The sequence below is a fragment of the Rhinolophus hipposideros genome, assembly GCF_964194185.1.
Source record: "Rhinolophus hipposideros genome assembly, chromosome: 3".
In the NCBI taxonomy this organism is placed as follows: domain Eukaryota; kingdom Metazoa; phylum Chordata; class Mammalia; order Chiroptera; family Rhinolophidae; genus Rhinolophus; species Rhinolophus hipposideros.
In genome coordinates this window covers 77663543-77675769 of record NC_138049.1, presented here as the reverse complement: position 1 = coordinate 77675769, position 12227 = coordinate 77663543, and the positions used below count along the sequence as shown (strand labels likewise).

General features: G+C 35.1%; 1 protein-coding gene across 6 annotated transcripts in view; it reads left to right on the top strand.

Moving 5' to 3' along the window:
- Positions 1–12227, top strand: part of ADGRB3 (adhesion G protein-coupled receptor B3) — a 679308-nt gene that overhangs the window by 354268 nt on the left and 312813 nt on the right. The window lies entirely within an intron of this gene.

Sequence of the window (12227 nt, the reverse complement as noted above, 5' to 3'; positions counted from 1 at the left end):
GAAACTGAACAGTTAATGAAGAAATCATTTAGATAGGATAATAGGATATGTGGATCCTATTATCTGAATTCAAATAAAGCCTGATTCATCGAAGTTATTGATAGGGTTTTAAAATGCAATAGCAATACAGGGGATATAACTGAGATTAAGATACTGAAACATTTCCTTTGCTACTATAAAATGTCTTAATAATCAATTTCAATATCTATTTGGGCTGTCTTATTACTTTTACAAATATGAACCTTCTCCTTTTGAAGAATCTGTCTCTGTTATTTGAGAGCATTCATTTCCCTCTCCTTTTTTCCTAGGTAGTCTCCATTTTTTCCTCCAAACTCAATGCCTGATTAATTCTTTTAATGTTTCCTAACTCCTTCATTAAAAAACTACTTTCCCTAAAATGTAATAATAATCTTACTGAAGAAGATAACCTCTATCATCTTTAATATTTATTGTAAAAATCCATGATATTTCAAAAATAGCAAAGTACATAAGAAATGTGGAATATTTACTCTTTAAATATCAATTTCTTAATAGAAAGTAAATATATTATTGTGTAATATAACTTAGACCACATAGGTGAAGCAAAATTGTAATTGGTTGGCATGCCCTTTTAACTACATATAAATTGTTGTGAAATAGAGCACTTAATCATAAATTATGCATTTTTATGTTTGTGCATGCATGTGTATGTGGAGGAAGAGTAAATTATTGTTTGTTTGAGGACTTTTTGTGTGTTTGTTTTTGGCTTGACAATCCAAAGACCAAAAATGTTTTCTGAACTTGATGGGAAAGAGGTGATGTTCACAAATACAGAACTCATGCATTAGTTGGTGTTAATAGTTATTCTTTAGTTTATTTATATTTCAACCATAAATTCATGAAAACCTACTGTAATTCCATTCAGATATAGAGATTGTTTTTTGCAGCGTGATGGCCCAAAACTAGTCTATAAAATGGGATTCATTGTACTTGGTTTGGAGTGTGTTGTTGGATCAAGTGAGGTAACACACTAGTCATGGCACTTAAGTGCTCGATAAATGGGATCTATTGTTACTATTATTTATCCCTCCTCTTTCTTCAAAAAATTACATTTGGTTAGGCACTCATGTGTCACCTCAATTCTCCCTAGTTTGAAAAAGGCATAGGGCTTCTGATTTTTTTTGATAAGTTGAAGGGGCAAAAATTCTATGCACAACATGAAACCATGCCCTTGCTCTTATTTACATTATCTTAGAGTCATGTATTTAACCTCGCCCAGGTCCACCTCCCCAGTTAAAATTAGTCTCCTACACTTTATTTCTTTCTTCCTTCAGTATATGAAATCAATATTTATTAAACATCTGCCAGGTACCAACTATCCTCTGAACACCAACAGGTGAGGCAAGCGTGCCTGGTCTCTGCTCTTACAGAGGTGACACTCTGGGGTGGGGAGATTTAAGTTTTTACATGCAAAACTTATGTAGATGAATGAATAAATATAAGTTGTATTGTTGTATGAAATATAAGGAAAATATTTTAAAGTCCAAAAACATAGAGATAAATAAATAGACACATACATATAATTTAAATTGTGGTAAATTATATGAAGAAGAGAGACTAACCATGATTCCTAAATTACTCGTAGATATGGAGGCAGTGGTTGCTAAGTGCTAGAAAGTTCTCCTTGGCATTTAATCCAGGACCTGATGGTCAAGTATGAATTTGCCAAGGGAGGAGTTGGGATGAAATCAAAGACTGTAAGTGTGACTAGAGAGAAGTCGTTAGTGGGAAAAGACTTGAAATAACACTGATGGGTAAGTCAATCATCAGGTCATGGAGACCCTGGAAAGGGTTTTTGTATCTTATACAAATATATAGAAAATCATTGGAGAGAGACATGATGCAACTCTGCTTTAAAAACAACTCACTGCCGTATAGAAAGTGAATAGGAACGGTGCAACAATGGAAGTAGCAAATATAATAAGTTGTTTAATTTAGGCAAGATTTGACGAAGTATTATGTGGCAGTCAAGGTGGAGATAGGGAAACGACTTTAAGTTACGTTTTAGAAAAGAAACAGCAAGCATAGTGATGGACTAGATTCTGGGGATGAGGATATAGACATGTCAAGGATAACTTACATTTTTTTCTGTTTTGAGAAAAGGATGGATGGGGGTACCCTTTAAAGAGATGGGGAAGACTAACTAGGGAAATACCATTTTGATAAAGAATGGGTTGAAATTAAGACTTAAGCTTCGAATTTGCTTTGGAGTTGCCTGAAGACATTCAACTGAACAATTTAAGTAGACAGGTTTGGAGTTTAGAAGAAAACGTCTTACACCCATTCTTCCCATATTTAAGATATTTGTGTGAAACAGGTGTGTCACTAGATAGTAATCTCTTTCTACTGTGTTTCCCCGAAAATAAGACCTCGCCAGACCATCAGCTTTAATGCGTCTTTTGGACCAAAAATTAATATAAGACCTGGTATTATATTATATTATATTATATTATATTATATTATATTGTATTGTATTGTATTATATTATATTATACCCAGTATTATTATATTATATTATACCCACTATTTATATTATGTTATATTTTATTTTATTATATTATGTTATGTTATGTTATATTGTTATAATGTTATATTATGTTAGACCCAGTGTTATATTAAAATAAGACCAGGTCTTATATTAATTTTTGCTCTAGAAGACGCATTAGAGCTGATGGTCTGGCTAGGTCTTATTTTCAGGTAAACATGGTAGGAACTTTTTCTTTTTTAATTTGGGATCATCCACAGCATTTTACAGAAGGTAGAGAATGGTTGAAGTGAAGAATAAATGGAAATTGGCATTGTGTCCTACTGTGTATAAGGAATAAACTAACTGTCTTTGGCTTAATCATCATGAAAGGCTATTGATTTTTACAGATGGTCAAACTAAAGAGCAATTAAATGACTTGCCAGAGATCACTAAGTAATTGGAAAACTAAGTCTATTTGTCTCCAAGGATCAAAATATCACATTAAACCCCAGTGCCTTCTCTTGTACCTTTGGTAAATGCCACTCATTTAAAAATATATATGGCGTATTATGTCAAACCTACTACATGTTAGGATTCTATTATACAACAGTAAGTATGCAGAATTCTTTTCCTTTTGGAACTTATAGTCTAGTGTGGGAGGCAGATAATAAACAAGTCTACATAAACTAGACAGTATTTAACTCTGAATAAGGCCATAAAGAAAATAAACTGCATGATATATTAGTTAGAGAGGAATGAGAGGGAGTTGAGTTTCTTTAAATGCAGCAGTTAAGACAGACCAACCTAAGGAAAAAATAATTCTGCAGAGACTCAAGCATAAGAAAAGAATGTTCTCGTTAGACAGGAAAAGTTCTGTTGTGGAAAAAAATAATCTGTGCCGCTTGATCAAGGTCAGCAAACAAGGCAGTGAAGTATAATATGACTGCAGAGATAATACGGGTCACAAAGAACAATTTTTCTTATGTAATCAAATACCGTATTTATTTCATGATCCGTCATTTATGAATTGATTATGGCTGCTTTCTATCCTACTGGCAGCATTGGGTAGTTGCAGCAGAGGCCTGATGGCCCACAAAGATGAAAATATTTATTGTTTTGGCCCTTTATAGAAAAAGTTTGCAAATCTCTGCAATACAACACAGCCTGAACCTAAGTTTAGAGGATGATTGTCATATTTTTAGACCAATGGCCCATAATTTATAAAGCCTGTAACTCCTCATAAAGCCACCCTGTCATTGTTAGAATATATCTCTCCCGAGTTAGTTTACTATTTTAGTGTTCTCCTTCTTCTTCTCCTTCTTCTTCTTCTTCTTCTTCTTCCTCCTCCTCCTCCTCCTCCTCCTCCTCCTCCTCCTCCTCCTCCTCCTCCTCCTCCTCCTCTTCTTCTTCTTCTTCTTCTTCTTCTTCTTCTTCTTCCTTCTTCTTCTTCTCCCTCTCCCTCTCCCTCTCCCTCTCCCTTTCCTCACCCCCTCCCTCTCCCTCTCTTCCTCCTCTCTGTCGCCTCCCCCCAGCCCCCAATTTATTTTTGGTATCTTTATCTGTTTATTTATTTTTGCCTTCTAAAAGTGAGCCTTTCTTAAACTGAGTTTCTCAGCTTGTTTCTGTCATCTCTTTCATATCTGTATATTTTACCCTCTCACTTCTTTCAGGTGTCTGCACAAATGCCAGCTCACCAAAGCAGGTTTCCCTAAGCTTCCCTACTCCACTATACATTCTCTATCATACCACTTATCATTCCTAACATTTTATCTAGTTGTGTTTGTTTATTGTTTGCTGTCTCTCCCCAGATTCCATGTCAGTCCAATGAGGGCAGGGACTTTATAACTGTTGTGTTCACTGGTGTATTTCCATTGCCCAGAACTGTACCCGGAATGTAATAGGTACTCATTTAATATTTGTTGAGTGAATTAGTCTATTCTATTCCATCTTTAGAAAAACTTATCAGTCTACATTATCAACTATTCTAATTAGGAGGCATCTAATTTACATCTCCAAATTCTGAATTTGATCATGCTCCAGATCTACAGATTTCTTAGGCTACAATGTAATTTTCATCCTTTCTCCTGCTCCTCTAACTGAAACTTTCTGCCTTATTAAGAATATAACTGTTTCTCTAAGACATATCATTCCCTCATTGCATGTGCTTGCTCACGTCATTCCTCCTGCCAATACAGTACTATTCTGATACTTCTGGAACATTGCAGGTCTTGTTAGTCCCTAGGTCAGCACAGGCAGTTTCCTCTTCCCTTCTCTCAGACTCAACCATCAAACCATTGCTCGGATGGTGCCTCTTCAGAAAGGTCTTTCTTGGCCAACCAACCATGCTCCATCACATGAGTCATTTCTTTCATACTGCCTGTCACAATCTAGAATCATCTGACTTGTGTGTTCACGTACCAATTTTGTGTGTTCCCCACTAGACCGTGAGCTCTTCAAGGGCAAAGAGTTTGTATCTGTTGCTTACTTCTAAATCCTCAGTGGTAGGACTGTGCTTGGAATACTCTCAAGGTTTAATAGAGATTTGTTTGGATGAATGAATTTCCAGAATGAACTCTTCAGCCTACAATGATCTCTTTTCTCTTGTCAAGTCACAGCACTTTCTAATGCTATTACTTTTCTGGGAATGGATGATTCACTATCTAGGGAAGCCATTGAATTATTGACTTCAGTTGTTGTTTCCTGCTTGCTTGGATGCCTAACTCCTCATAGCTTCCTGATTTATTTCTCTAGGAAGTTGTAAATACACTTAAATGTCAAAAACAACAACAATAACAAAACAACATAAAACAACACTATACCACACACACAACACGTGACACATGCACACACACAAATGCATATGACGAGTCAATAGTGCTCATATAAAAAAGCTTTCATTCTTAAAACTTTTTTTTTCAATTACAGTTGACATACAATATTATATTAGGTTAAGGTGTATTAAATAGTGATTAGGCATTGATATAATTTATGAAGTGATCACCCCAATAAGTCTAGTACTCGTCTGACACCATACATAGCAATTATAATATCATTGACTATATTCCCTATGATGTACTTTACATCTCTGTGAATATTTTTATAACTGGCAATTTGTACTTCTTAATTCCTTTTTCACCCATCCTCTTAAACCCCTTCCCATCTGGCAACCATCAAAATATTCTCTGTATTTATGAATTTGTTTCTGTTTTGTTTGTTTGTGAGAAAGGAAAAGATAGTCTGAAAGAATACACACTAGATAACAGAAAAAGTGTAGAAACCAACATGCTTTTAGAATACATTTCTCTTTCGAGAAAAAGTATAATGTTTAAAAATAATTTCTCCAATATAAGTCTGGAACAGGAGTAGGCACACTTTTTTTCTGCAAAGGGCCAGATAGTAAGTATTTTAGGATTTGTGGACCATATAGTCTGTGCTGTACTATTCAACTGCCATTATTGCATGACAGCAGCCCTAAGCACCATGGAAATGAATGGGTACATCTGTATTCCAATAAAACTTTATTTGTAGACACTGAGATTTGGCCTTCATTTAACTTACACATACCAAAATATAATATAATTTCTTTATTTTTTTAACTATTTAAAATTATGAAAACCATTTTTACCTTTCAGACCATAGGGAAAAAACCTGATAGGAAAGATTTGGACTGTGGATGATAGTTTTCCAATCCCTGTTTGAGTCAGTTCAGCTTGAATGATAGTCATGTCTATGGAGTGAATGTACCACATGCCTCAGCGCGATCACATGCTGGGGAAGCAGGAGTCACGTGAGAAGAAGCAGAGGGAATTCTTCAGAGAGAGCACCAAAGTCTGGCTCAAAGACCATGAGCAGAAATAAGAAACATGCCCGGCTGCACAGAGGCTCACAGGCTTTAAATGGCTAAATAGCATCTAAAGGTGATGATTCACAAGTAATTTGTAAGGTTTTTTGTTTTTCTGTTTGTTTTTTTGGTCCTGGAAAATAATATGCAAAATGGTTAATTATTTGAAGTTTCAGTATATATTCTATGTTATAAAAACTAACAAGTTGAAAAAAATTATCCATGACATGCCACATACTTTCTTGACTGCCTGTCTAATTTGCCTACTTTAAAAAAAATCAGAGGATCCTGCTTGATCTCTTTAGAAACAATCTGTAAACTACTAATGGGAAGAACATTTCTCATCTAGTTCTCTGCGTGCCGCTTCTGGGACTTGGAGATCCTACACTACGTAACAGTGATGGTGAAGATGGAATGGAGAGAGTGCTATCAGAGCACCACAGTCAGCACACATGTCCCTGCCTAGTGGCTTTGTTTCCTGGGAAGTGATGGCTACGTGCTGCTCTCTAGCAAGCCAGTTCTTTCTCTATCGCCTTAAACATTCTAATCCCAACATTTTGGGAAAGGAGATAGAGTAAAAGGGGAAGTGGGGAGAAGAGGAGAACAACTGAAAATCTGTCAGTTTGAATGTCTGAGTATTTCCTATAAAATATCCTAATATGTGATTTTTCATAGAGTTGTTAGAACATAAAGAGTGTGCTAGGCATATTAAAGGATAGATAGATAGATAGATAGATAGATAGATAGATAGATAGATAGATAGATCCCCATTTGATAGCCACCATTCTTCAGTGGTATCTAGTTTTTATCTCCTGTTACACAAGCAAGATAGTTTTAATTTCCTCTACCTGAATCATTATGTCTGTCTTTTATAGTTAGTGCAGAAATATTACAGTAAAGCAAAAGTAAATCTGCTGTTAATTTGTTAGGTAAAATCAAACTACACTGCACAAGTGTAAAATCATACACTATGCAGTAGGCAAACTGAGATTTGAACCCCAATGTCACCTCTCAACAGAGTCCACTTCCTCATCTGTAAAGTAATGTTACAGGTGAAAACAACGAGGATACTGATAATGACAATACCGCCTAACGTTGTCCTAAATATTAATAAGATATCATGTTTAAAGGACCTGACCAAGTGCTGTGCTGAGATTAGTGCCTGGCACCGATGAGGCGTTTGAGAAATACTTATTGAATAAGTGTTCAATAAATGTCCACTGTCTTTTCTCGCCCAAATGCTCTCAATATTTCACAAGGCACTCAACATTGCTATATAAATATAAAAAAACATGTTTTTTTTAAGTTTCTAAATACCAGGGGTTACACACCATCTAGACTGCGTAGTGCCTATTCACTTGCTATGGATACACAAAAAAATATGAGTAGTTGCTTTCTAACACACTGATGTGAGGCACCATTCCCTCCCTCCCATATTTTTCTTGCAGGATTTCAAAACTGTACAGGTGGCCATCTTGTAGTACTTAGTGATGTTTGGCACAAGCAATTCCATTTTGATAACTGGCCAATTTTCTAATATTGAGGCATCAAGACCTAGTTTGTAAGATGTTCCCTCTGAATCAACATGAAACATGAGGCAAAGTTTCAATATATCAGAAATATATACAGTGGCCCCCCCTTAGCCACAAGGGAGATGTTCTCATACCCCCCATTGGATACCTGAAACCACAAGATGGTACTGAACCCTAGATATCTGGGGTGCCAAAAAATGTATGCAAGTGGACACTGGTCAGCGTTGCTCAAGCAGTAGTTCACCATAATCAGGAATGTCTGGACGCTGATGGTAACCACTTTGAGCACCTCTTGTAATTTCAGAAGTCAAACATGACTTGTATTCATCTTTTGTTATCAGTATATATTATTACAATTTTAATACAGTTTTGCTTTTTTAAAATGTGTATACCTTTTTTGGCACTTTCTGTGTATTGTTTTTTTTTCTCCCCTATACATACATACATACATACCTATGATAAAGTTTAATTTGTAAATTAGGCACAGTAAGAGATTAGCAATAACTAATAATAAAATATAACAATTACAGCAATATACTGTAATAAAAGTTATGTGAATGTGGTCTCTCAAAATATCTTACTCTACTCTCCTTCGCACTGAAAGAAAGCACATTATGGCTTCTCTTTAGTCTATCTAAATTGCTAGCATCACTACTCTTTCACTTTGGGGCTATTATTAAATAAAATGAGAATTACTTGAACACAGCACTGTGATATTTTGACAGTCAATCTGATAACTGAGACGACTTCTCAGTGACTACCGGACAGGTAAAGTGGACAGTGTGAGTCCACTGGACAAAGGGATAATTCATGGCCCAGGCAGGATACAGCAGGATGGCAGGGAATTTCATTATGCTACTCAGAACAGTGTACAATTTAAAACTTATAAGTTGTTTATTTCTTCAATATTTCATTTAATATTTTTGGACCACAGTGGACCATGGATCACTAAAACCTCAGAAAGTGAAACTGGGGATAAAGGGGGGTTAATGTGTACGGAAACAATGAAAAGGACAGTGTTTAACGTACCCTTAAACTTATTCTGTATCACCCTACGAATTTATTTATGATTATGAGGTGTGCATGCCTAGGAGTTTCCTCTACTCATTTACAGAATGTGAGTCGCTGCATTAAGCACTGAAGTCACTGCCTAAAGCTACTGCTTTTGAAATTGTCTTTGCAGTCTGTGTTCCTGGCTGGAATGGAAATACTAAATTTGTCATTCATGATGCAGTCATTTCCTTTCTCAATTGAAGCAATAGATTTTTAATGTGACTGACTTTGTGTAACCAAATAACCAGAGAAGGCAGCCCATTTTGTTTGGCGGGGTTGGGGGTGGGGAGAGAGAGAGAGAGAGAGAGAGAGAGAGAGAGAGAGAGAGAGAATGAATGAATGGGCAACTCCCTAGGTGGTACAACTCCAAGTATAATTCCTGCCTTTGTTTATTTGAATGTATTCAACCTAAAGTTTTGAATATGTAATCTCATGACTAAGGTTGCTGAAGTACAACCAAAAAAGAATCCTTTAGAATAACTAAAAATTAGTTATTTGATCATAATGTGGAGCACACAGTAAGATAATTCCCTTGGACTTGATTATGGGAAAACCTACTCTAACAATAATATCCAACATTTACATAGGACCATCCATGCTGCAGGTACAATTCTAGGCACCCAGCTCTCACCTCTTGACAGACAATAATTTACCTGATTTCATCCTCCAACATCTGGATGGAGTAGATAATATCATTCCCATGTTCCCATGAGGCACAGAGAGGTTAGGCTATTTGTCCAGTGTCACATAATTTATAAGATGAACATGGAATTTATCTTCTAAAACGAGACATTTGAGAGTGATAGGGATGCTGGACATAATTATACAAAATAGCAGGGATAAACGGACACTCCCCCCCAAAAAAAAATATATATATATTATAATTACCCTAAAATGTCAGGGATTTGAATCCAGGGCTTATATCAGGAGCCCACACTTAAGAGATTCTGGTAAGCTGCCATTTTCCTTTGTTGGTCCTCATTTGCCCATTTTGCTCATTCCTGTAGCATTTATTCATGCATTCTTGCTCTCTAGTCTTTTCCTTCCACATGCCTTTCCTTTTTGTCCATGAGGCAACTGATGTACAAATTAACTAACTCCAACCTGTATATCTACTATTCACATTACAAGGATGAATAAGCCAGAATCTCCATGCATAAGGACCTAATAAGAGTAAAGGACTAAAACCTCATAATTTTCCTGAGGAATACAGTTAGAATGACCACCCTGCTTAAATGAACCAAAAAAGGGTTCAGTGGTTACCAAAAAAAAAAAAGATCAACTCACATGCTTTTAAACTCATCTGCAAAAATTCCTTATTCTTTCTAAAGAGCAAACATTTGTACTGAACCTGAATCCTTTGAGAGCTTGGCCCATAACAGACATGATGCTCTCAAAGGAATTTGGTGCTGCATATCCAAATTCAAAATGAAAATATTAAAATTGCAAAATGAAAGGGCAACTGGTTTTGCTCTGAGGTTTATCAGTGTTGAGTCACCTGTTTCCATTGCATACAAAATCAAATCTAGTGTTGTAATGAAAACACGATACAGTGAATTAAGGGTAATTCTCAGAGCATTCAAGATGTGCCTATTTGTTCAGGGGCACTGTTTATTTTGAGGTTTCTTCTAAGTACTTTTATCTTTTGTAAGAATGACATCTCCTCAGTTTTTGAAGAAAGATGCTCTATCATCTAAACACATAATGACTGGTTTTAATGCAGCAGTTATTAAAGAACAACAGCACGTAGATTTGCTCTTATGCTTTGCATTTATGTCCTTTTGTCAGCACTGGACACATATATATGCTTGACATAATTTAAGACATTCGTTTTCAATCTTACCTTTTTATTATTTACTTAACATATGAGCATCCCAGTTCCCTAAGGACTGTAAATGCACCTAAATTTTACCTGATGTTTTTTGGCAGTTAAATTTGGTGAAGAAAGGAAAGAATAGTGGAGTAGATTGGTTCAAGTGTCTGGTAGACGGATTGAAAGAAGGAGGAAATAAGTCATTTTTGAAATATTTTTGCTATGTGGAAATGGGTTTTCTGATTAATCAATGTAGGGTCATGAAGAGCCATAGTGTCATCTTAGGTATCTTCCTAGGTATGTTTAAGGTAAATATACACAATTTTGAATATTTCATATTTTAAGGAACATGTATATTAATGATTTAAAGCTAGTACTTGAATCTTATCAGTGTATGAAGTCATATCCATTTTTATAATGTATTTATTGAAAATATCGTGCTTTAAAACTACATTTCTACTAAAATTAATGAATAAATGTTTGGCTTTATGCACTCTTTATGCTCAAGACTATGCATTTAAATGTCTTTTGCACAAATTAAATAGTGATCTTAATTGAGTTTTATGTTCCTTTAGACTGTGTTCAAAAGTACAATCTGGTCTAGATAGTCATAATTTAGCAGCCAATATGCCTCTAATTAAAGAACGAATGCATTTTATAAAGTGAGATACATGCATGTATAAATATATTATTTTTACATATTTACTAGTATGATATTAGACTAACATTAATTCAGGACAAAGTGATATCATGTTGATAGAGAATATGTTTTCTCTATTTGTTATTTCTTCTTTTTATTTAGTTGATTTTTGTTTTCTATCCAACACATAGAGAAACAGAAGAAGAATTATTAGACCTCAAGGCCCAACAATGTGTCTCTTGTTTATTTTCCTTTATAGTAGAAACCAGTTGTGTGACAGTCAAAAAAACTTTCATTTTTTTTTGTTTCTTTGCATCAGTTTTTAGAGCAGAGATGTGAAATAAATTTCCTCTAACACCAAGACAGCCTAAGTTACATTCAAGGGATTTGGAAGTAGATGAGCTTAGGTTTGCTTATTGAATGAGCTTACAGGACCCTTAAGTAGCAATGTGCCACCAATGTGCTGAACTGTCTATATGTAAGCAGTGGAGCTTTTAGACCATTTAGGAGACATGAAGTGCATTGTTTATGGATAACAAAGACTGTATTGTTTGAAAAAAATTAAGAAACCAAATAATTAGGGCTGTTATCCAAAAACAACATTTCACATCCATAATTAATTTATGTTTTACCAAACATCTTCTTTTCTTCAACATTTAGTTACAAAATCCTTTTTTAGGCTTACTATATTAAATTACAGGCCAAATGAAATCCCATCCTATGCTGATAATGGATGTGTATAATAGCCTGAAAGAGCTTTAATAAAGTAGAATAATAAATATATAACCAATTTAATTTGGAAGTAAGCCAGTGGTTCAGTACTATATTTATATAGCTGATAT